The sequence below is a fragment of the Neomonachus schauinslandi genome, chromosome 10 (assembly GCF_002201575.2).
Source record: "Neomonachus schauinslandi chromosome 10, ASM220157v2, whole genome shotgun sequence".
Taxonomy (NCBI): domain Eukaryota; kingdom Metazoa; phylum Chordata; class Mammalia; order Carnivora; family Phocidae; genus Neomonachus; species Neomonachus schauinslandi.
The window spans coordinates 24,316,196-24,341,455 of NC_058412.1; the positions used below are offsets into that span (position 1 = coordinate 24,316,196).

Sequence of the window (25,260 nt, forward strand, 5' to 3'; positions counted from 1 at the left end):
ACTTGGGCCGTACCACCTGACACATCTCATGAAACCAGAGGCATCTGCTGTAGGGTTAAGACCATGTGGAGCCTCTGGCAAGTCCCAAAATCGGAGTCACGGTGCAGCAACCCCCCTAGGGTTCTAGAGCATGGCCATGCCAACTGCGGGAGAGAGCCATGTGTATTTATTTATTTTTTATTTTATTTAATTAATTTATTTATTTTTAAAAAAGATTTTATTTATTTATTTGACAGAGAGAGACACAGCGAGAGAGGGAACACAAGCAGGGGGAGTGGGGGAGGGAGAAGCAGGCTTCCTGCGGAGCAGGGAGCCCGATGTGGGGCTCGATCTCAGGACCCTGGGATCATGACCAGAGCCGAAGGTGGACACTTCAACGACTGAGCCACCCAGGTGCCCCCAAGAGCCACGTATATTTAGAAAGCATCTCCTGGCATGTTACTGAGCCCTGACTATCTGAGCATCTGACCATGGGGCAAATGACTATGCAATTCCAACTGTCCATTATGAATTGGGCAATATCAGATCCACCAGCTCTTAAGTGGGGGCCTAGCAGCAGTCTTTTAAAATGGAAACAGTACATCCAAAATTGAATATGAGCAGGCCCAGAGGACACACGTGAGCTGCATGAACAGATGGCCCAGATCCTCATTTCTCCTACTAATGTTGCACCACAGCCTCTTCCTTCATCCCTGCGAAGTTCCCTTGACCAGATGACAGAGGAGGAAAACCCTGAGTGATTGAAGGTTAATAGGCTTGGTCTGCAGATGCAAGAGGAAAATGGACTGTTACTTCCCTGCAGACCTACTCAGGGTGAGAGTAATCTTCCCAATGGGCACAGTTGAGGCCCGTGTTCCTGGTCATTTATGTTGTGGGGGAGAGAACTGGCTCAAGAGGAGGATGTACAGGGACAAAGGCTTAGCTGGCTTGTCAGGGGCCTGGAAGGAGCAAGCTTGAAAGACTGGGGTGGACCCCTAAGGTAGTCAGGGCAAATTGTGAGGACCTTTGAATCATACGCTAATGATCCCCAAAGAATGTTCAGTATAGCTGGGCAGAAGAGTTAGAAACAAGGGCGTCAGTGTTGGAGAGACCTGGGCTCCAATCCTCAACTCTACCCCCACTGGCTGTGAGCCCCTGGGCAGGGGGCTTAACCCTCCTGAGTTTCATCATCCCCACCCATCAAAAGGATGTTTTTGTTACAGGATTTCTTTTCCTTCAGTGCCCTCGTTTCTTGGTCACACCGCATCGAAGAATAAAGAGGTAGACCAGACAGAATGGTGGGCAGCAAAGCAAGGTTTATTGAGTGATAGTAAAGCAAGGTTTATTGAGCGATTGTACAAAGATCCCAAAGAGGGAGGGGACCCGAGAGGGTTTCTGATTTGGTGTTTAGATCTAGGGGTTTTTATGGGCTTGTCGGCAGGCTGTTTTAATCTGATTAACCCTCCCTGTGCCTGTCACCCAATTAGGTTTTTGTCATCTACCTCTCATGGGGGAAAGGGTGGAAGGCTTCTTCCAGGTGATGTAAAATCCTTTTAAGGGTGGTTTCCTCTTAGGGTGGGGGGCTTGTCCCTGCCTGCCTTTCTTTCTTTTTTTTTATAAAGATTTTATTTATTTATTTGAGAGAGAGAATGAGATAGAGAGCACGAGAGGGGGGAGGGTCAGAGAGAGAAGCAGACTCCCTGCTGATCAGGGAGCCCGACGTGGGACTCGATCCCGGGACTCCAGGATCATGACCTGAGCCGAAGGCAGTCGCTTAACCAACTGAGCCACCCAGGCGCCCTCTGCCTGCCTTTCTTCCAACTATCCTTCATCATTTTAAGAATTAAATGATGTGTATGAAGGGCACACTGAGAATACTCAATAAGGGCGATAATTGTTACTATTTCATTCAATATGCTCAACAATCCTAAGAAATAAGCACCAATAGCCAAGTTTATCAGGTAAGAAACCGGCCCAAGGAATTTAAATGACTAACCAAATTTTCAGTTTACCAAGTGTCAGAAATGGAATTTAAATTAAGATTTCTTGGGGCGCCTGGGTGGCTCAGTCAGCTAAGCCTCTACCTTCGGCTCAGGTCATGATCTCAGGGTCCTGGGATGAAGCCCGGCTGAGCAGGGAGCCTGCTTCTCCCTCTGCCTGCCGCTCCCCCTGCTTGTTCCCTCTCTCTCTCTGACAAATAAATTAAATAAAATCTCTTAAAAAAATGAAAAAAAAAATGTAAGATTTCTTTGGCTTCCAAGCCCATGGGTGGCTTTAACACTCTGTGCTGGAGGAATTGCACTTAGAAGTGAGATACAAGACAAGAGCTTGCTATTGGATAAATTCTTTCTTTCCTTTATGACAATTCTAAAGCAAAAGATTATTCTCCCTATTTTACAGATGAACACCCCTGTGGTCAGAGAGATTGCATGACCTGACTAAGGCCATGTAACTTGTAAAGGGAAGAAGCCGATATTTGAGCTTTCTCTGTACTACTTACATGTTCTTTTACTGGGGGCAGGATTGGTGATGAGATTCATTTTAGGAAAACTCTATGGGGAGAAACTAAGAAAACTATAATTCCATCAGGGCTTGGAGTTCAAGAACAGTTTTAGCTTAGTGGACCTCCTTCCTAGTGCAAAGGACCTTCTTTACCAAGAGTAATAAGTTATTAATAGGGCTATAGCCTGAAGTAGAACAGAAGTGTCCTCCATACAATTTGAACTCTCTTCTTCCTTGGTATTTACCTAACTTGTAAAGTTTATGATCAGTGATGCCTAACTGTATTAAAAGTTCATGTGTTTTAAGCAGTGAGTTAAGTGCACAGTACAAAAATGGTCAGTGTGGAAAGTTCTGGCAGATAAACACTACAGGAAATGTTCAGAAGGTCACTGTATGCTGGGGGGAAGTGGGGCTAGCAAATTATAACCAGAGCAGGGGGATTGTGGGAACCCCAAGTTAATAGTTGGATGGTCAGAGGTACTGGAGGCCCCAACTTTTGATTGGTATCCGAAGTGGGGAGCAGTCTTGTGGGACTGAGCCCTTAACCTTTGGGGTCTGCATTAACCCCAAGGAGTTAGTATTGAATTGAGTTATACTGGAGGACACCCCGTTGGTGTCCACAGAGCATTGGAGAGTTGCTTGGTGTGGAAAACTCACAAATGTGGTGGGTGTCAGAAGTATTTTGGGTAAAAAAGAGTGAATACCCTCAGATTGCACAGTTTCTATCCTTTCTGTTAGGTCCCACCTTCACTCCCAAGAAAGGCCAAAGGCTAGAAGGTGAAATAGTGAGAAAAAAAAAAAAAAACCCAGATGATTCATTCAAGTCAGTTAATCCTTATGCAATATCTGCTGTATTCAAATACATAGAATTCTGTTCTTCAGTTCTAGGAGTTACAGAGATGCAAAGATAAACTATTTAAATAGTCCCTGCTATCAAAACCCAGCTCTAGGTTCAGGGTTTTTCCCCTGGTCTCTGATACCAAGAAACTTAAAAACTTGTTGGAGTGGGAAAAAAAAAAATTGAGATCTTTTATTCTAGCAATCTTGTTTTAAAGATAAAATGAGGCCTGAGATTATAGAGATAATTGGCAGAGCTGGCTTTTGTACTGGTGTTTCCCTCTGCTGTTTATCATCATTTTATGCAGCAATTTTAGCACATCTTAAATATTTCAATATTTCTGAACAGTATTGGAGAGTTTGTGAAGCTGATTTAGGAAAGGAGCTCAGGCACTGTGAATTGTGTAAGACTGTTGAATCACAGACCTGTACCTCTGAAACAAATAATACATTATATGTTTAAAAAAAAAAAAAAAAAGAAGATAACAGGAAGGGAAAAATGAAGGGGGGGAAATCGGAGGGGGAGATGAACCATGAGAGACTATGGACTCTGAGAAACAAACTGAGGGTTCTAGAGGGGAGGGGGGTGGGTGGATGTGTTAGCCCAGTGACGGGGATTAAGGAGGGCACGTACTGCATGAGCACTGGGTGTTATACGCAAACAATGAATCATGGAACACTACATCAAAAACTAATGATGTAATGTATGGTGATTATCATAACATAATAATAAAAAAAAAGGAAGGGAGCTCAGGAACTTTTGATTCACAAAGAAATGGCGGGGGGGGGGGCGGATAATTTAGCTGTATTGAAGCTATGCATCCCAGATCTAGATGTCCATTATTATTACACTATAAATTTTGTGAGGACAGGAATCCTCTATTTAAAAAAAGAAAAATCACCCCCCCCACCATGCCTTGTTGAATCAATAAATAAAATACATAAACACGCGTGAGTGACTTATGAGTGGCTATGTGTGTGACAAGTGGCTATGTTTATTATTTTTAAGATTTTTTATCCTGTGAATCTTTGTTGAAGGCCAATAGGAGGAAGGTGTAGTGCAGGAAATGAAAAGAGGTTTAATCACAGTCCCCACCATTAAGGAGCTTTAGAGTCTAGTAGGTTAGGGGGCAGATACACCACAGTAGAAAGTGATGAAGAATGAGGGAAACAAAGGCAGAAGAAAAATTATTAAATTTCCTTACTATCTACAGCCTATTGGCAAGTACTTGAAAGAGGCAGAGTGACATTCCTCTAGGGGCGCCTGGGTGGCTCAGTCAGTTAAACGTCTGGCTTCTGCTCAGGTCATGATCCCAGCATCCTGGGATCCGGCCCAGCATCATCGGGCTCCCTGCTCAGCGGGGAGCCTGCTTCTCCCTCTCCCTCTGCCTGCCGCTCTGCCTACTTGTGTTCTCTCTCTCTGTCAAATAAATTAAAAAAAAAAAATCTTAAAAAAAAAAGAGGCAGAGTGACATTCCTCTAGGGACTCAACTTCCTCGATATTAATACTTTGCTAAGGGCAAAAGGAAATCTTAGCCCTTCCTCCAGGATCCTATAATAAAAATGTCTTTAGAAATTTCCTTTTTCTCTAAACTCCCTAAGATACTGTTGGCAATCATCCCCCAAGCATATGGCCCACCCATATATGTCTGAAGGGTCTCATGACTAAGGTTTTATTAGATGGTAATAAATGACCTTTTCCTAACAATAGCTAGTCCCCTCAAGGTCCTGGAAACCTTATTTCCAAAATTCCTTAGAGATTTACCCTATCTTTACAAACCACCCCCCCCCACACACACACACCTTGTAGGTATATAGTCACCACCCCTCATGACCCCATTGTAGCTCTTTCTGCCCAGGTCCTGTCCCCATGTTTTAATAAAATCACCTTTTTGTACCAAAGACATATCAAGAATTCTTTCTTGGCGGTCGGCTTCGAACCCTAAGGTCTTTCCTACACCAATGAACACTTCGCACAACGGGTGTGATGTAAGGGATGGGGGTACTCAGAGGAGGGGAATTTTCTCTAGGGGTGGGGAAATACTGTGCCTGCTAGGGAGAACCTGGTATGCGCATCAGGAACCTGAGTTCTACAACTGGTTCTACTACTGATTTGCCCGGGGACCTCGGGCTGTAAGTTAGGCTTATAAATTAAATTCCCCAGATTTCTGTTTTCCACTCTGAGAAGGGTCGGCTGGACGATTAGGTTCCCTGGGATAATGCCCTCCTCGGTTTCTTATTGCTATTGTTTCTCTCCCCTACACCGCCCCGCTCCCCACGAGGCCAGACGGGGAACTGAGCGCGGCCCCTTTAAGGGAGCCCTCGACCACGGGCGCTGGGGGTGCCCCCGGCTGGGGCGGGGCGCCAGGGACCCGGGCTTCCCACGCAGCCGGGGACGCCGTCGCGTCACGGAGCTCGCAGCCAATCAGGATGGAGCCTGCCGGGACGCATTACTAGGGCGACGGGCCGGACGCCTCCCGCTTCGGGATGAATTAGCGGCGGGTTTTGCTCGGAGATTGTGCCCCCCACGGATTCTCCAGTTCGTCCACGCGACCCCCACGGCGACGCGCGACGTCCTCTGCTGGTCACAGGTGGGAGGCCGGGAACTGTCAAGTGGGGGGTTTAGCGCCGTAAAATGGCGGCGGCGGCCGGGGGATCCCCGAGTTGGTGGAGGGGGAACAGCCCCACGGACTCTTCCCCCAGAGCCACGGGCCTCCCCTGGCCCCGGTAACGGTCACTTGACCAGGAATTGGAGGCCCGACGCAGGTGGCGGCGTCGCCGGCTCAGGTGAGGGGAGGCGCGGGGAAGCGATTCGCAGAGGCAGGCGAAGGCGTTGGGGGCTGCGAGGCCGCGCGGGCCGGCTCGGCGAGTGGGGAGAGGGCGAGGCTGTTGCGGGGTTTGGCGGGCCAGGTGCCCCGTCGGTGGTATAGATTAGTATCAAGACCTTCCTTCTCCAGACCTGGACGGGTCCGGGAGCTGCCTCGCCCCCAACATAGTTCTGTTTCTGCCTCTGTTAATGTGCAAAACATCCCCAAGTGTTTGCCACGTGCGAGGCTTGGACTTGGGCTCTCGAGCCCTAATCTGTGTATCCTTCAGGCTCCAGATGCCTGCCCACAGGTGCCAGAGTGGCAGTGCCACGGAAGGAAAGGTAGTCCCCAGCCGGAAGCTGATGTCAGGTCTGATCGTTAAGGTGTGTCTTAGCTTCTACCTGCTCGCTGAAGACAAAAAATAAAAAGCGCATTTGAGTGCCTTAGAGACGTTTTCCTTCCTTGTACTTAACCTGCTTCAGGTGGGTTCCCTGGAATATTGTCTCTGCCTTCGAAGCTCATTAATTGTATTCGTGTGCACGTGGCTGTAGATAAGGCTGAGGCTTGGGATTCCGTTTAAGTCTAGGGAAGTAATGAAAAGTATGGTGAAGGCCTGTCAGAGATGAAATATTGTCTATTCATGTTGCTTATTTGGGCAAACATATGTCATAAAATATAATTAGTTTTCAGAGTGTCTTAATGATAGTTCTTTTTGCAAAACTGTTGATTTTTGAGAGTAAAAATTATTTTATGAAAGTTATTTTTTAAAAATGTTTGTTGCCACATTGTACTTTGATGTGACGGATAAGCATAATATCAAGTGACTTTTTATTTGATAGCAGGCTTGATTTTGTGGAGTGCCTTGTTCTGTCATTGAGAAAGCACAGTAGCCCTTTGTGTTTCAGTCATCAGTGGTTCCTGTCTTTGGAGTGCTCACTGTGTGTCAGGCATTGTGAAAGTGAGCCATCTCCTACCTTTTAATCCGATTTGCAAATGGGTTAGTTCATCTGCCCTCACCAGGTGTTTAGGCTGGCTGCTCACCACCAAGAGGAAATAATGGGGGGGAAACCCAAAAGACTTTCTTCCAGACTGCTACCTGGAGATTTGGTCAGTTTGGCCAGGGGCTGGGGTAGGTGGGGTTTCTAGTTTCTACTCAGCCGCTTAAAATATGTTAGGGAAATCATATAACCTCTTTGTCAGTATCTTACCTCTGAAATGGGCAAAGCAATTCTTATCCAAACAATCTCATTGTACTTTTGTGAGAAAAAAAAACCAAGACAGTATATATGAAAGGGCTTACAAAGGTGAAAAATACAGGGTTAACAGTTGACATTTCTTACTATACGGTTACTCAGCCGACGTTGTGTGTGCTGACTTAGTCACCTAGCAACTTGGTGAAGTGAGTACTTTCTCATCTTTGTTTTACTGATGAGGAAACTGAGGCACCAAATCAAACAACTGTGGTCTTAACTACCGTGCATACCATCTTCCTATATCATACAGATTTGTTATGTGTTAAGGGGGATATATAGGAACACATTTTTCAATGAAGTATTTTGTTTGTGATCCTTTGGTTGTATTGCGTAAGTAATAACCATGTTTCATTCCGTTGGCATCCAGTAGTGATTTATATGGTGATGACTACAGTTACTTTTATTCATTTTACTTTTAATGCCCTTTATTTTAAAAATTATTTCAAAACAGTTGATTTTCTAACAGGACACACAAATCAATAATTAAGGAAGATTTTAGTTTTTATTAAACTCAAAAAAATAACTTGCTGGGTGACTTGAAAGCAAACTTAGGTTCATTACTTTGATGTATTTGTATAAAGTATTCAAGTCTCTGTAGAAAAAAAGGATATGAATAAAAGTGGCTAGGACATTAATTCTTTCTTTTTTTAATGCCTTTTTTTTTTTTTAAAGATTTTATTTATTTATTTGACAAGAGAGAGAGAGAGAGCACAAGTAGGCAGAGAGGCAGGCAGAGGGAGAGGGAGAAGCAGGCTCCTGACATGGAGCTCGATCCCAGGACCCTGGGATCATGACCTGAGCCGAAGGCAGCCGCCTAACGGACTGAGCCACCCAGGCGCCCCTCATTCTTTCTTTGAGCCTTTTTGGAATTGCCCTGCCAAGTCTTTGGTGTGTAAAGATTAATTCCTGACCTTATCCTCCAGGAAATCCAGGGAGAAGTCCCAGGTCAGGAAGTTTGTAGACCAGTGAATGAGACAAACAAGTAAATAACTAATGCAGTCCGAGAAGGCTTCAGATATAGTTGTGGTGGGTACAGAGAGCTGTGGGAACACATACAAGGGAACAGTTGCTTTTGTTGGGGTGGCCCTACCCAAGATAGGAAGGGAGCTGACTGCAGGGTAAAGGAGAAAGTGCTTCCAGCCAAAGAAGTTAGCAGTAGAGAGGACGAGTGAGACTGCATGGGTGTCCAGGGATCAGACCAGAGTTTTGCAGAAGTTGCTGAGAGAGAATACGGGAAAGATTGAATTCTCAGCTGAGAGAGTGACTTTATCTTGTGGGCAGTGGGACCTGTAGAAAGATCTTAATCAAATGAGTAATACAATCAACTTTATGTTCTGGAGAGAGATGACTAGTGACAGGGTGAAAGAATGTAAGGAGACTAGTTAAGGACAGTGTCCATACTCCAAACAAGAGGTGGTGAGAGAGTGAACCAGGGCATTCACTAGCAGAGCAGAGTTCAGAGTCCACCACACACATTTTGAAAGGAGAATGGAAGATTGATTAAGTGTGAAGAATAATAGGGTGGGAGAGGGGAACACTTGGTAAGCAAGTAAAGAATCACGTGGTTTTTTTGTTTTGTTTTTTGGGAACAATATGGTTGCAGATTGGAGATATTGTTAATTTAAGAAAAGGATAGAGTAGAAAGTTCTTTGTTACTGGGTTTCGGGAGAATTGTAAACCCTTTGAGGTTGTTGGGTCAATAAGATTTAATAGAACCAGGCTTATACCTTCCTGTAGGCTTCTGGTTTCAAAGACTACAGAAAACTCAATTATATTGTACAAGTCAGCAGGGTCTAGTGAAAAGGTGGCTCCACTGGAGCAAAGCCGCTCAAAAGGAGTGGGAAGAATCATCTAATGTATGTTGGGGTAGAATGCTAGAATGACAGCTATTAGAGAATTTTTTCATTTGTTTTTACATTAGGTTTTTAACATACTTGTACGGAAGTCCATTATAGTATGGAAGTAATCAAATGAATTCTCTAGTTGTAAAACTGATCTCCACTCAAACATTCAGAACACTAGAGTTGTCTAGCATCTGACAACATAACATGAATGAACCCATTCTAAATTGCAAGGTGAAACTGGAAACCTTGCAAAGATGCAGGATTTCATGTGTTCAGAGCAAGGTTGAGAACTGTTCAAACCATAAGCACAAGTCAAAGAACTAGTACTCTAGTACTACTAGAGTAAATTTCTTAAAAAGGACTCTGAAAGCAATGACTGTAACAGTGATTGATAAATTTGATGTCAGTCTTCATTAAAATTGAGAACGTCTCCCCATCTAAAGATACCATTAAGAAAATGAATGGCAGAATACAGACTAGAAGAAGAAATTTGCAATTCATATATCTGACCAAGGACTCCTACCCAGAATATATGTGTGTATGTTTGTATAAAATTAATAAGAAAAACAATTTAAAATATGTACAGAAGTTCTGGACACTTTCTACTAGAGGATCTCTGAATGGTCTGTACGCATATAAAAAGGTGTTCAACATTTTTAGTCCCAAATGGAGACTCCCAATGGAGAAATGGAAATTAAAACAGTGAGCTACTACTACACACCTTCCAGAATGGCTAAAATTAAAAAGATTGCTAATGCCAATATTGTGGAACAACTGAATCTCATATATGTTGGTGGGAATGTACAACCATTTTGGAAAACTGGCTGTGTCTAATCTTACCCATAATCCATCAATTCCATTCCTAGATATATACCTGAGGGGAAGGGATGTATATGTCTACCAAAAAAAAAAAAAAGGTAAAAGAATGTTCATATAACCTTTATTCATAATAACTAAAATTTAGATAAAACCTGAGGTACATTAGCAGCAGAATGGATGAGTAAATTGTGGTATATTTATAAAAGGAAACATTACAAAAGCAGTTAAAGAATGAACTGCTGATATATCCACATGGATGGGTTTCGTAGACATAATGAGCCAGACAAAAGATTGCATACCATATGATTCCATTTAAATGAAGTCCAAAAATAGGGTACAACTATTTCGTGGTGATAGAAGTCAGAATGGTGGTGCGTTCGGGAACCTTCTGGAGTGTTGGAAATGTCCCGTATGTTGAGTTGGGCGGTGGTTATTTGGGTGTATGTATATGTAAAAATTCAAGTTGCACACCTAATATTTATGCACCTTTGTTATACTTTAAAGGGGTGCTAGTGAGAATTTGGCGATGTTAGACCAATTAACTTTTGTTGAGGAAACCCAGCAGGAATGATGATGAAAGAGATGCTTTATAAGAATTTAAAAAAGAGCATGAGAGGCTTCAGAGGAATAAATGATGAAACCTAGAATTTTTCTTTTGTTATAATTGTCTTGCAGAAGGCAAATGTGAAATCAAGGTTCTCATATTATTGCTGTTTTACAGTTTGGCCGTAAAGTTATGTCCCGATTCTTTGTTAATTCCTTGTCCTGAGAATTGGTGCACAGTTGCAAGTGTAACCTAAATTTTGGTTAGTATCAGATACATAATGAAAATAAATTGATTTATATTGTGTTTCATTTTGGGGGGAGAAATTCTAACCCAGTCTCTTTTTCATCATTGTGTAATGTCCCTGTTTAAGAGAAATCACTGTGTGGTTTTTTCTATTCTGTGCTAATTGCTCTTGGATTAGGAGGACTACTGTGATCCCTTTGGCTGCAGGGTTTTGGATTTAACAGTGGAGCTGAGGAAAGCCCGTGGTGAGTTCCCTGTAGCTGTGGGGTAAGCTCACAAAAGGCCTTGGTGAACTGATTTGACAGAAAGTGTTCATTGCACCTTTACCCAGTCCTCTCTATCTGGCAGTGGGAACATGAGGATCCTACTGTGATAACCCCAGAGGCAAATGAAAAGGCTGTCTGAGGGGCACCATCAGTGAAAGCTGACCAGGGGTGATTAACCACTTTATCGGCAGTCTTTCACAGTTGAGGTTTCTGAAAACTGAAATTGTTCACTTCCTCACAGGAAGTAGATTGTTGCTCTGGGGACAGTAAAGGGAAGACTTATGCTACCCATAGTTTTCCAATTCAAATAAGAGCTCACTTCCACCTTATGTTTTAAGTGTATAGTTAATCCCCTTGGGAGAATGCATGAAGCAGGAATTTTGAGTGTTGGTGAGCTGCTATCTACAGGTGTCACAAAGCAAATGACTACGGAAGTTAGGAATAAAAGAATGAGGAGGAGGAGAAGTGAGTGGTGGCAGCCATTCGTAGGGTTCTGTGTGACCCGGAGTGTGGAGCGAAAAGGGTGTTTTTAACTCAGACAGCAACTCTTTCCCCACAGGAATGTTTAGGTACCTTGGGGAAGCCAGCTTTGTCTGTGGCTCTTATTTCTGCCGTCCTGTTGTTGTTTTAATACAGATATTTTCTTAGAATTGTGTTTTCTTTTTACTGTGTAGCCTTTAAATAAAAAATTGCCTGTGTGGGCTTACAGAGGAAAATGATAGTAACTAGGAGCGGCTTGAACACCAAAATTTTATTTACTTACCCTGAACATTTTTGGACACTTACCATGAACTTGGTGAGGGGGACAGAGTTGAATAAGGCATGATTCCTGTCCTTGAGTTTACTATCTAGAGGGGGGATAAATCAGGGTCTTCTGTACAAAGATCACTGAGATTCTGTCACCTCTTGTCATCTCTAGGTTTTCTATGATGAAAGGTGAGCATGACAGCTCTGAAACATGAGGTGCATAGGCAGTCATGGTGACAGTCTCTTCTAGTAGCTATTAATAGTAATAGTAACAGTTAATATTTGTTGAGTGCTTACTACATACTGGGTTAAGTTCCAAGTGTGTTAAGTTTGCAAATTCCTTTAATTCTCCTATGAGGTAAATACTATTACAATCTTCATTTTACCTTTGAGGAAACTGAGGCCCAGAAAGATTAAGTAACAATGGGTTTGAACTTAAGCAGTCTAGTTCCAGAGTCTGCTGTAATGCCTGTTTTAATTCATTTTAAATTTAAAATAATAAAAAATTTAAACTTAAAAAACTTAAAGCCACTCTACTTATGTGGCTTTAAGTGTAAGAGATTATTATTTGAATAAGAGTATGCTTTGTATTACAAGTTATGCTCAAAGTTTCTGAATATCCGTGTTGAACATAATTTACTGTAGCTGCTTAGGGTGATTCTCTCTATAATGTGGGAGTTTTTTCTTTTTTAGAGAGGGGAAGAAGGGGTGGGAGGGGCAGAGGGAGAGAGAGAATCTTCGGCGGGCTCCATGCCCATTGAGGAGCCCCATGTGGGGTTCAATCTTATGACCCTGACATGACCTGAGCCAAAATCAAGAGTCAGGCACTTAACTTGACTGAGCCACCAGGTGCCCCTATGATGTAGGAGTTTTTTTTTTTTTTTTTTTTTTTAATTATTTATTTATTTGAGAGAGAGAGAGAGAATGAGAGACAGAGAGCATGAGAGGGAGGAGGGTCAGAGGGAGAAGCAGACTCCCTGCCGAGCAGGGAGCCCGATGCGGGACTCGATCCCGGGACTCCAGGATCATGACCTGAGCTGAAGGCAGTCGCTCAACCAACTGAGCCACCCAGGCGCCCCTATGATGTAGGAGTTTTAAACGAGACAGGCTTTTGCCCTTTTCGCCTTTCCTGTGTTGCGATTGTTTTGGCACTCTTAATACTCCTGCATGTGTCATTATATCATTCTGAAATTCGGTAAAATGTATTACTGGTTTTTATTGTTTGTGTTATAAACATACACATAATGATATTTTATGATGTAGTATTCAAACTGGAGAGTTTGTGAATTACTGGAGTAACATACTTTTAATGTGAATAACTATAAATTTAAGCTTGTATTTTCAGCATGGCTGTTAATTAGGGCCAACTGATTAAATTAAAGGGAGAATTATGTTTGCTTTGTTTTCTGTGAGAATGGAAGAGAAGTGTAGAAGCAGGACTGAAATAATCTAGAGTAGTCTAGGGGGTGCTAGAGTAACCTTATTTTGCTTAGTTTATTTATAGTTGTAATGAAACCAGCTCAATTTACCTTCTCTTTCCTTCTGAGAAGAAATACCTTAGAAGTTAGAGTTAATCAAGATTGAATCTTTCCTAGAGGTACTGTTATAAATAGTTCTTGTGTATTGAGTGGGCTAATCTTCAGGGAACTCAGTCTACATTGGACATAATTGTTCCCAAAGCTATATTTATTTCTCTTTTTATTTCAGATTTCTTTACCTCTCAAAATTAGGGGTGTTAATATTCTTATTTTGAATTAAGAACTCTAAAATATTTGTATCTGGTTTTCTTTTGCAATTGCAATTCAGACTTCTCAAGGGTCTTTTCCATACATATTTGTTAATTCTTTATATTCCTAGGAGATGGGTATTTATATGTTTCTTGTGGCTGCTGTAACAATGACCACAAACTTGGTGGCTTAATACAGCAGCAATGTGTATTTTCACAGTTCTGGAGGCCAGAGGTCTGAGATCAGAATCAGTGGCTGAGGTCAATGTGTGGGAGGACTGTGCCGCTTCCAGAGGCTCCAGGGGAGAATATGTTCCTTGCTCTTCTAGCTTCTGGGTGACTGCCTTCATTTCTTGGTGTGGCCACATCACTCCAGTCCTTGTGTCTGTGGCCACATTGCCTTTTCCTCTTCTGTCTGTGGTCAGATCTTCCTCCGCCTTTTTTTTAAGACTGTTTATTTTGAGGTAATTGTAGAGCTACTTGAAGTTGTAAGAAACAGTACAAAAGGAACCCATGTACCTTTTACTCAGTTTTCCCCAATGGTAACATCTTGCAAAACTAGTACAGTATTACAACCAGAATATTGACATTGATACAGCCAGGATTCAGAACAGTTTCCCCATATGGGTTCCTTCCTTACGTGGTCCTTTGATAGCCACACACCCCCTTCTCTGACAACCACTAATGTGTTCTCCATTTCTAGAATTTTGCCATTGTGAGAATGTTACGTAAGTGGAATTATACAGTGTGTAACCTTTGGGGATTGTCTTTTTCCACTTCGTATAATTCCCTAGAGGTTCATTCAGGTTGTTGCAAGTATCAATAGTTTGTTCTTTTTTCTTGCTTGGTATTCCTCATGATCCTTAGTATTTGGTGTGGATGTATCCTTTGAAGGACATGTTAGGTGATTTCTAGTGTTTGGCTGTTTAAATAAAGCTGTTAAGAACATTTTGAGTACAGGTTTTTGTGTGAACTTAAGTTTTCATTTCACTGGGATAAATGCTCAGGAGTGCAGTTGCTGGGTCATATTGTGGTTATATAGACAAATGAGTTTATTTCTGAACTCCCAATTCCATTGATTTGATCTATGTGTCTGTCTTTATGCTAGTGCCACACTGTCTTAATTACAGTTGCTTTGTGGTTAAGTTTTGAAATCAGGAAGTATGAGTCCTCCTGCTTTGTTCTTCTTTTTCAAGTTTGTGTTGACTATTCTAGGTTCCCCAGCAAATCCATATGAATTTTAGAATCAGCTTGTCAATTTCTACAAAGAATTCAGCCGTGGATTTGGTAGTGATTTTTGATATGTTCATTAAGTTGTAGAACCATAACCACAATTAATTTTAGAACATTTTCATCACCTCAAAAAGAAGCCCTCTGTTCATTAGGAGTGACACTCCCCTTTCCCCCAACCTTGGCACTAGACAAGTTCTAATCTACTTTCTGTCTTTATATATTTGCCTATTCTGGACATTTCTTATAAGTGGAATCATACAGTATGTGGTCTTTTGTGATTGGCTTCTTTAATTCAACATGTTTTCAGGGTTCATCCATGTTGTAGCATGTATCAGTGTGTCATTCCTTAGGGCTGAATCATGAGGTATTCCATTGTATGGATAGGCTAATAGGCCCCATTTTATCTATCCATTGATCAGTTGATGAACACTTCTTAGCTGTTACGAATAATGCTATGATCGTTCAAGTACAAGTTTTTGTGTAGATATATGTTTTAATTTTTCTTTGCTATATACTTAGGAGTTAAATTTCTGGGTCATGTGGTAAACATGTTTAATCTTTTTAAAAAAATTTATTTAATTTCAATTTAGTTAACATATAGTGTGTTATTAATTTCAGGGGTAGAATTTAGTGATTCATCAGTTGCATATAACACCCAGTGCTCCTTACTGCAAGTGCCCTCCTTTATGCCCATAACCCAGTTACCCCATTTCCCCCACCCACCCTCCTGCAACCCTGGGTTTGTTCCCTATAGTTAAGAGTCTCTTAGGGTTTGCCTCCCTCTCTATTTTCATCTTATTTTATTCTTTTGAGGATCTGCTAGACTCTTTTCCAGGCTGTACCATTTTACAATCCCATCAGCAGTATGTGAGTGTTCCCATTTCTCTACAGCCTCACCAACACTTATTATTATCTGTCTTTTGATTATAGGGACATTCTAGGGAAGTTATATTATAACATCCTAGTGGGTGTGAGGTGATGGCTCATTGTGGTTTTGATTTGCATGTGCCTGATGGCAAATGATTATCTTTTCATGTGCTTATTAGTCATTTTGTATATTTTCCTTGGAGAAATGTCTGTTCAGATCCTTTGCCCATTTCTTAAATTGGTTTGCCTTTTCACTACTGAGTAGTAGAAGTTCTTTAATATTTTAGATCCAAGCCCCATATATATATATATATATATATATGATAAATTACAAAAATTTGTTTTTGGGTAGGTTGCCTTTTCACTTGAAATGGAGTTGCTTTTTAAAATGTTTATCTTGTGTCTTCAACTTTGCTGAACTCATTTATTAGTTCTGGGAGGTTTTTAAAGTAGCTTTCTTGGGATTTTCTGTGGAAACCATCATGTCGTCTGCAAATAGGGACAATTTTATTTCTTCCTTATGTGTGGCCTTTGTTTCCTTTTCCTGCTTCCTTGCATTGACTAGGACTTCCAGTACTATGGTGAATTAGAGTGGTGAGAGTGGACATCCCTGCCTTGTTCCCAGTAATAGGGATTATGCAGTTTGTCTTCTGTCATTAAGTGTAGTAATGTTTACTGTAGGTTTTTTGTAGATGCTCAATACCCAGTTGAGGAAGTTCTCCTTTATTCCATTTTTTTTCTGAGAGTTTCTCTCATGAATAGGTATTGAATTTTATCAGTTGATTTTTTGGTATAGGTTAGTATGGCCATGTGGATTTTTTTTTTTTTTTCAGTTTGTTAGTATTGTGGATTAGATTGATTCTTGAATATTGAACTAACCATGCATCTCTGATTAAATTCAACTTTTTGTGTACTGCTGAATTCTATTTGCTAATACATTGTTAAGGATTTTCGTGTCTATATTCATGTATTGGTCTGTAGTTTCATTTTTTTGTACTTTTTCTGGTTTTTGTATCAAGGTAATAACTAGCTTCGTAAATGGAATTGGAAAATACTCCCTATTCTTGTGTTTTCTGGAAGTGATTGTGTTAATTCCTCTTTAAAAATTTTTTATAATTCTCTGATGAAATAATCTGGGCCAGGAGATTTCTTTTTCTGGAGGTTTTTAATTATGAGTTCAATTTCCTTAATAGTTACAGGGCTATTCAAATGATCTATTTCATTTTGGGTGAATTGTATGCTTTCCAGGAATCTGTTCATTGACACACAAAGTGGGACTCCTCATTGCTGCTGACAGAGGTGGGCATTTCAGCTCCCTTCTAGGCCTCCCCTGAATACTACTCTGCATCCTTAACTATCTTTCCTCCTCCCCCCACCCCTCCCATCGGCCTCTGCAGACACTGCTGGGAGGGGATGGCCTTCCTACCTGGAAGGGTGGTGAAAGTCCTGCTTCTCTACCAGGCCTTGCCTCATACCACCCCCAAGGGGATGGGAAGGAGTGCCTTGTAACTGTCATGGGAATATACGTCCACGCTCTCTAGATGCCCTCCACAGACACTGTGTGGCTGGGGAAGGGAGTCTTTAAACCCACCTGGCAGGGAAGAAAGTCCAGCCTTTGATACCATCCCTGCAGGGGTCAGGGGTTGGGTAAGGGAAGGACAGTCATGTTGAGACCTGACATTACAGCCTGGTGAGAGTGAAAGTTTAGGCTCCCTACCTGCCCTGTGCTGGGATGATCCACAGTTTTGTCCATGATTTTTGGCTGGAGTGCAGTAGTTATTGTCTAAAAGTTTTCTGTTTTGCTGTGCTGCTCTTCGTCCTTTGAAAGAGCAGAGACTTTTTTGTCTAACCCCCTTTGGCATTTCTGGATAACCGGCTTCTTCATCTCCACATCCATATGAGGCAAAAGGAAAACCGAGGGGACTCAGCACGCTGTTGTTCCATGCGTTCCAGGTCCCCAACTGGCTTGCCTTCTTCTCTCCACCTTCAGAGTTTTCTTCTGTTTGTCTTCTATATGATGTCCAGGATTTTTAGTTGCACTTAGCTGGAATAGTAGGGGTAGTACATCTAATTGATTTTACTAGAGGTAGAAGTTGGACTGGGATTGGTTTTTTTATGGAAGAAAATATAGGGTGGAAATTAAGATACATTAATTGGCCAGTAAGATACTTAAGTTAATTTTAGGTCAGTTATTTGGAAGTGACAGTTTAACTTGGTCTTTTATTTCTCCGTGGGAGAAAAATTTTGTGTCATTGTTCAGTAAAACCAAACCCCCATTAGTTCTAGATCTTTTTTTTAAAGATTTTTGTTTATTTGTCAGAGAGAGAGAGTGCGGGAGCGCGCGCACACAAGCAGGGGGAGTGGGGGAGGGAGAAGCAGACTCCCTGCTGAGCGGGGAGCAGGACTTTGGACTGGGTCCCAGGACCCTGGGATCACGACCAGACCCGAAGGCAGATGCTTAACTGACTGAGCCACCCAGGCGTCCCTCTAGATCTTTTAAGAAGCTTGACAATACAGTGAATTATTTCTGTATTTATATATACAAATATATATATATAAATTTATAATTTCATAGTGAATCTAAATTTCTGGCTTAGTATGTGAAAGAGAAAAATATATTTTTGTGAAAAATTAGTTTTCTGGAGAAGCCTCAGTTTTTCTAGAGGCTGTCAAGAGATCTTGAAGCTGTGTATTCTCTTCTAAAAGGAGAGATAGGCATTATGCATAGTGGTTAAGAGCTATGTAAGAAAAATCTTCGAAAGTCTTTGACTAACCAAAAGGATTACTGGGGGTCTTCTTTGGAAATTAGGTGATATCTAGAGCACTTTTCCCGTAGATCTAATCTATGTGGTCTGTAGCTTTTATTGTTTTTTCATTTATTTTTTACAACTTCGAGAATTGTGAATAATTGACAGCAATGCAAGTTATTATTCTTGTCCTTAGACATGCAAATTAACTTTTTTTGATTGGTGATATAATTGATTTCTCTTCCTCTTTTCTGGAAGAAGCAGTTTTGGATCTGTGAAGCAAAATTTTTTCACTATTTCTGATTGCCTGTATGTTTGTGCTCTTTGGAGTTGCTTTTGAACCAAAATGAAACATCTTATTTGTTCTTAATTAATGAGTTAAATAAAATCATAGGTGTTCATTTTATATTTGTATAGAAGACACAGTGTTATGTTTTTGTTTGTTTAAATTATCCATTAACAGCTTGAACTCTGAATTTAGCCTGCTGGGCTTGAATCCCATGGTAGCACTTACTGTCATGGTGACTTGGAGCAGGGGATTTTATTTTTTAACCTGTCTACCCACTGTAAAGAGGGGTCATGGTGCTGTTTTTTTGCTATGGTTGGGAGGTGTGAGGGTTAAAAGAGATGTTGCAAGTAACACACTTCTCGCAGTACCTCCCACATCTTCAGAACTCTGCTTTTTGTTGTTAGAAGGCTGTGGACAACTATTTTTACTTCCCTTGGACTTAATTTCTTTTTTAAAAAAAACTATTTACTTGAGAGGGAGAGAGAGAGAGTGCGCGTGCGCTCGTGCATAAGCAAGGGGAAAAGCAGAGAGGGAGGGAGAAAGAATCCCAAACAGACCCTGCACCTAGAGCAGAGCCCAATATAGGGCTTGATCCCAGGACCCCCAGATCATGACCTGAGCTGAAACCAAGAGTTGGATGCCTGACTGTGCCACCTGGGCGCCCCTGAGACTTAATTTCTTAATTTGTAACAAAAAATGAGGGGACTTTTTACTTGGTTGTTAGGTCATAGATTTCACTGGCAATAATTGGAAAGAACGCAACAAAGCAACTGGAAATAGTTGCTTTTGGAGGTGAGGATACTTTTAACATGCAAGTGACCTTGCTGCTCTGAGAAAGGGAAATGTACAGTTTGATCTGGTGAGCAATTAGAACAGTGGCCTGGTAATTCAATTCAGTAAACATTGAGAAGACCCTGTTCTGCCTTCCTTTGTACTAGGAAGAAGCATTAGGGCTGGAAATGTGGCTTAACAAGGTAACAGAAATATTATCCTTTTGTCTTAAAAAAATGTGGAGGATGGATCCTGATAGATGGAAGGCTAAATTTAGAGCTTAGCACCTTGATGGATGTGGGCATGCTCGCCTGGGACTAGAGCTGGAAAGGGCTGAATTTTGCTTGACCTAGGGATAACTATTTGGAGTTTCAAAGGTAATTTTTGGGTGAGTAGGGACACCAGATGTTTGAAGAAGAGAGAAGAGCTTTCAGATGGCTCAGGGCTATCTCTTATTTAAATTGACCGTTCCCTCTGACCCTCAGTGTTTACAAATGTTTTACTTGAGAATTTTTTGGGTTTTGGGGTTTCAGATGTTGGGAACAGGGTAGACTTGGTGAATTGGTTGAGTTAAAAGAGGGGATCTTCAGAGACTAAGAGAATTTAAGCCCCTCAGAAATTAACAGTGGTGTGGGGGAAGACCTTGGTTTTCTGTAGGTTATGTAATTGGAGCAAGTTGGGGGATAGTTCAAGCCAAGGGCATCCTCAGCTACTCTTAGCTTAGGATAATGAAAATAAGCCTCAATGCAAATTGCCTAGCTTGTGAACAAGGAGTTTATACATAGGTAGATAACTATAGTTATAATTGGTTTACACATTATAATGGAATTAAGTACTACTATAAACAAAAGTAACAGTCTGCCTAATGCAAACATATTTTAAAGTTTTATGCAAAATAAAATGGTCCTTGTAGTTTGGTTTTTGACTCAGAATCCAAGAAGTGGGGAGAGTGTGTCATGCCTGCTTGCTTTATTTAGGAAGGTCTAGCTATCTTTGGAACTTGAATATACCCAGTGTTATGGAGTGTGGGGAGGGGAGCTGCCTCTTACCCCATTCCTTCTGGAGGTTGGGATCTAGGCTTAGATTTCGCCCTCACTGCCCATATTCTGGCTGTGGGTGTTGCTATGTGGGAAAAACCAAAGCTCCGAGAACCTGGAGGATTATAACATTGCTGCCTCCCTTTCTGTCTGGAGCTTTTGGACATGGGACACATTGGGCTTTTACTGCACTCTTCTGGCATTCCCATCCTTATTTAGCACTGTACCCAGCACAGTCCTCCCGGATTCCTGAGTCAATACGCCTGTTCATTAATCTCGTCAGTACTGGAATATCTCCCTTCCATAGGGCCATTTTAACCTTTTGACACCATGAACCATCTGCCTAGCCCCAGTATGCTGTTCCCAAACTCTGCTTTCCCTTTCTTCTCCCATTTGTCACCCTCACTGGCTGAAAGACAGTTGGGACTCTCTTCTGGGATGCTGGCAACAAGAGGATGAGATGATATGTATGGTGTCTGTCAGGATCCGATGGGGGCCCCCACATGTGGGGCAGTGATTGGGTGGGGGCTGGCGGCACGGGCAGTGAAAGGATTCACCCAAGACAGAACAAAGGAGATAGAAGTTTACTGAATACATCCCGAGGGAGCAGTGGGCAGGACAGCAGAGAGGCTGTCTGCCACTAGGTGGTGGCTGGGGGCTGTTTCCAACCAGGGAAGGTGAGGAGGTATGGGGACTTAACAGAAATTTTGCTTTTTTGGTAATCATCTGGTTGTAAGTAGCCCTCGGTTAGTTAGGGTTTATGGATATTCTGAGGTGGGTCCATGATGGGCCCATCTGTATTCAGCCAGGGGGTCACTGTGGGCCATTTTGCCTTGTTCAAGTTTCCGTTGCTCAAGCCTGTTGTGTAAAAGCAGCCTCTACAATATGTACATTGTGGGGAAGAATAAATTGTGATCCTTTGAACTCTGGGCCATTAACATGGCAGTTTCTAGGTATTGAATGTACTTTCTAAAAGCTGGACTGTAAAAGCTTTGAGTAAGTCTGTGTAATGGTGTCCGTGTTTATCCTGCTTCATGTATCTGAACAGAAAGCTTTTCTGAATTGATTGTAGTTGTTCTGCTTATGTTGTGTTGTTGAAATGTACTATGGTTGTTCCATAAACTTTTCTTTGAAAAAAATAAACCCTTCTGTGAGATGCATGGTAAGTTTCCAGTTGATAGGTAATGGTCCTTTTCTGTCAAAGAACAAGACCAGCATTTCTGTTTGGTATTTGGTCATGTGATTCTTTTTGAATCTTTATGTTAGAAATGAAGTACCATTTTCGAGTCCAAAATATTAAATGGAATATGTTCTAGAGTTCAGCCCCTACCTTTTCTGCTGAGTGCAGTAACTTGCTTTTATTTGGCGCCTCTAGATGGTTATGTGACACCACTAGCAGGTGTCCTCCCTTGAGTAGTGAGGGCCTCCTTTAGAGGGTGAGTAGGGAATCTTATCTGTGTGGATAACTCTGAAAACTGATTCAGCCGTGTTTTCCTCTGTCTCTAGGCACACGTTCATCTGTCTGTGTCCATTCGAAATCACTGGTTGTTGCCTTCAGTCTCAACTTGGCTAACACTAAATTCATCCTCAATCCCATCCTCAGTTCCCTGCTGGATCTGTCTGTTTCTGTCTATTTACTCGTCCAGGCTTAAATCATTATACGCAATTTGACCCCAGCCCCGCCCCCTTTTTTTCTATTGCTTCTTTTGTAATGCTTTTGATGTTCCCCCCTTCTCATCTTTATCCTTGCATTATTTTAAGTTTTTTTATTATTTTTTAATTTATTTTTAATTCTTTTATTGTTATGTTAATCCCCATACATTACATCATTAGTTTTAGATGTAGTGTTCCATGATTCATCGTTTGTGCATAACACCCAGTGCTCCATGCAGAACGTGCCCTCCTCAATACCCATCACCAGGCTAACCCATCCTCCCACCCCCCTCCCCTCTAGAACCCTCAGTTTGTTTTTCAGAGTCCATCGTCTCTCATGGTTTGTCTACCCCTCCGATTTCCCCCCCCTTCATTCTTCCCCTCCTGCTACCTTCTTTTTTTTTTCTTAACATATATTGCATTATTTGTTTCAGAGGTACAGATCTGAGATTCAACAGTCTTGCACAATTCACAGCGCTTACCAGAGCACATACCCTCCCCAGTGTCTATCTCCCAGTCACCCCATCCCTCCCACCCCACCCCCCACTCCAGCAACCCTCAGTTTGTTTCCTGAGATTAAGAATACCTCATATCAGTGAGGTCAAATGATACATGTCTTTCTCTGTTTGAATTATTTCGCTCAGCATAATACCCTCCAGTTCCATCCACGTCGTTGCAAATGGCAAGATCTCATTCCTTTTGATGGCTGCCTAATATTCCATTGTATATATATACCACATCTTCTTTTTCCATTCATCTGTTGATGGACATCTTGGCTCTTTCCACAGTTTGGCTATTGTGGACATTGCTGCTATAAACATCGGGGTGCACATACCCTTTCGGATCCCTACTTTTGTATCTTTGGGGTAAATACCCAGTAGTGCAATTGCTGGATCATATGGTAGCTCTATTTTCAACTTTTTGAGGAACCTCCATACTGTTTTCCAGAGTGGCTGCACCAGCTTGCATTCCCACCAACAATGCAGGAGGGTTCCCCTTTCTCCGCATCCCTGCCAACATCTGTCGTTTCCTGACTTGTTAATTTTAGCCATTCTGACTGGTGTGAGGTGGTATCTCATTGACGTTTTGATTTGGATTTCCCTGATGCCGAGCCATATTGAACACTTTTTCATGTGTCTGTTGGCCATTTGGATGTCTTCTTTGGAAAAATGTCTGTTCATGTCTTCTGCCCATTTCTTGATTGGATCATTTGTTCTTTGGGTGTTGAGTTTGATGAGTCCTTTATAGATTTTGGATACTAGCCCTTTATCTGATATGTCATTTGCAAATATCTTCTCCCATTCTGTTGGTTGTCTTTTGGTTTTGTTGACTGTTTCCTTTGCTTTGCAAAAGCTTTTTATCTTGATGAAGTCCCAATAGTTCATTTTTGCCCTTGCTTCCCTTGCCTTTGGCGATGTTTCTAGGAAGAAGTTGCTGCGGCTGAGGTCGAAGAGGTTGCTACCTGTGTTCTCCTTTAGGATTTTGATGGACTCCTGTCTCACATTGAGGTCTTTCAACCATTTGGAGTCTATTTTTGTGTGTGGTGTAAGGAAATGGTCCAGTTTCATTCTTCTGCATGTGGCTGTCCAATTTTCCCAACACCATTTGTTGAAGAGACTGTCTTTTTTCCATTGGACATTCTTTCCTGCTTTGTCAAAGATGAGTTGACCATAGAGTTGAGGGTCCATTTCTGGGCTCTGTATTCTGTTCCATTGATCTATGTGTCTGTTTTTGTGCCAGTACCATACTGTCTTGATGATGACAGCTTTGTAATAGAGCTGGAAGTCTGGAATTGTGATGCCACCAGCTTTGCTTTTCTTTTTCAACATTCCTCTGGCTATGCGGGGTCTTTTCTGGTTCCATACAAATTTTAGGATTATTTGTTCCATTTCTTTGAAAAAAGTGGATGGTATTTTGATGGGGATTGCATTGAATGTGTAGATTGCTCTAGGTAGCATTGACATCTTCACAATATTTGTTCTTCCAATTCATGAGCATGGAACGTTTTTCCATTTCTTTGTGTCTTCCTCAATTTCTTTCATGAGTATTTTATGGTTTTCTGAGTACAGATCCTTTGCCTCTTTGGTTAGATTTATTCCTAGGTATCTTATGGTTTTGGGTGCAATTGTAAATGGGATCGACTCCTTAATTTCTCTTTCTTCTGTCTTGTTGGTGTATAGGAATGCCACTGATTTCTGTGCATTGATTTTATATCCTGCCACTTTACTGAATTCCTGTATGAGTTCTAGCAGTTTTGGGGTGGAGTCTTTGGGGTTTTCCACATAAAGTATCATATCATCTGCAAAGAGTGAGAGTTTGACTACTTCTTTGCCCATTTGGATGCCTTTTATTTCTTTTTGTTGTCTGATTGCTGTGGCTAGGACTTCCAATACTATGTTGAATAGCAGTGGTGATAGTGGACATCCCTGCCGCGTTCCTGACCTTAGGGGGAAAGCTCTCAGTTTTTCCCCATTGAGAATGATATTTGCTGTAGGTTTTTCATAGATGGCTTTTATGATATTAAGGTATGTACCCTCTATGCCTATACTCTGAAGAGTTTTGATCAAGAAAGCATGCTGTACTTTGTCAAAAGCTTTTTCTGCATCTATTGAGAGGATCATATGATTCTTGTTCTTTCTTTTGTTAATGTATTGTATCACGTTGATTGATTTGCGGATGTTGAACCAACCTTGCAGTCCAGGGATAAATCCCATTTGGTCGTGGTGAATAATCCTTTTAATGTACTGTTGGATCCTATTGGCTAGTATTTTGGTGAGAATTTTTGCATCCATGTTCATCAGGGATATTGGTCTGTAATTCTCCTTTTTGATGGGGTCTTTGTCTGGTTTGGGATCAAGGTAATGCTGGCCTCATAAAATGAGTTTGGAAGTTTTCCTTCCATTTCTATTTTTTGGAACAGTTTCAGAAGAATAGGTATTAATTCTTCTTTAAATGTTTGGGAGAATTCCCCTGGGAAGCCATCTGGCCCTGGGCTTTTGTTTTTTGGGAGATTTTTGATGACTGCTTCAATTTCCTTAGTGGTTATAGGTCTGTTCAGGTTTTCTATTTCCTCCTGGTTCAGTTTTGGTAGTT

At 41.6% G+C, this 25,260-nt stretch overlaps 1 protein-coding gene across 1 annotated transcript in view; it reads left to right on the top strand.

Annotated features, from left to right (window-relative positions):
• Positions 1-5,832: 5,832 nt before the first annotated feature.
• LCLAT1 (lysocardiolipin acyltransferase 1) overlaps positions 5,833-25,260 on the top strand; it is a 194,307-nt gene continuing 174,879 nt past the window's right edge. Inside the window, exon 1 of the mRNA XM_021697361.1 lies at positions 5,833-5,909. The gene's annotated coding sequence lies outside the window, so the exon portion shown is untranslated. The remainder of the gene's footprint in view (positions 5,910-25,260) is intronic.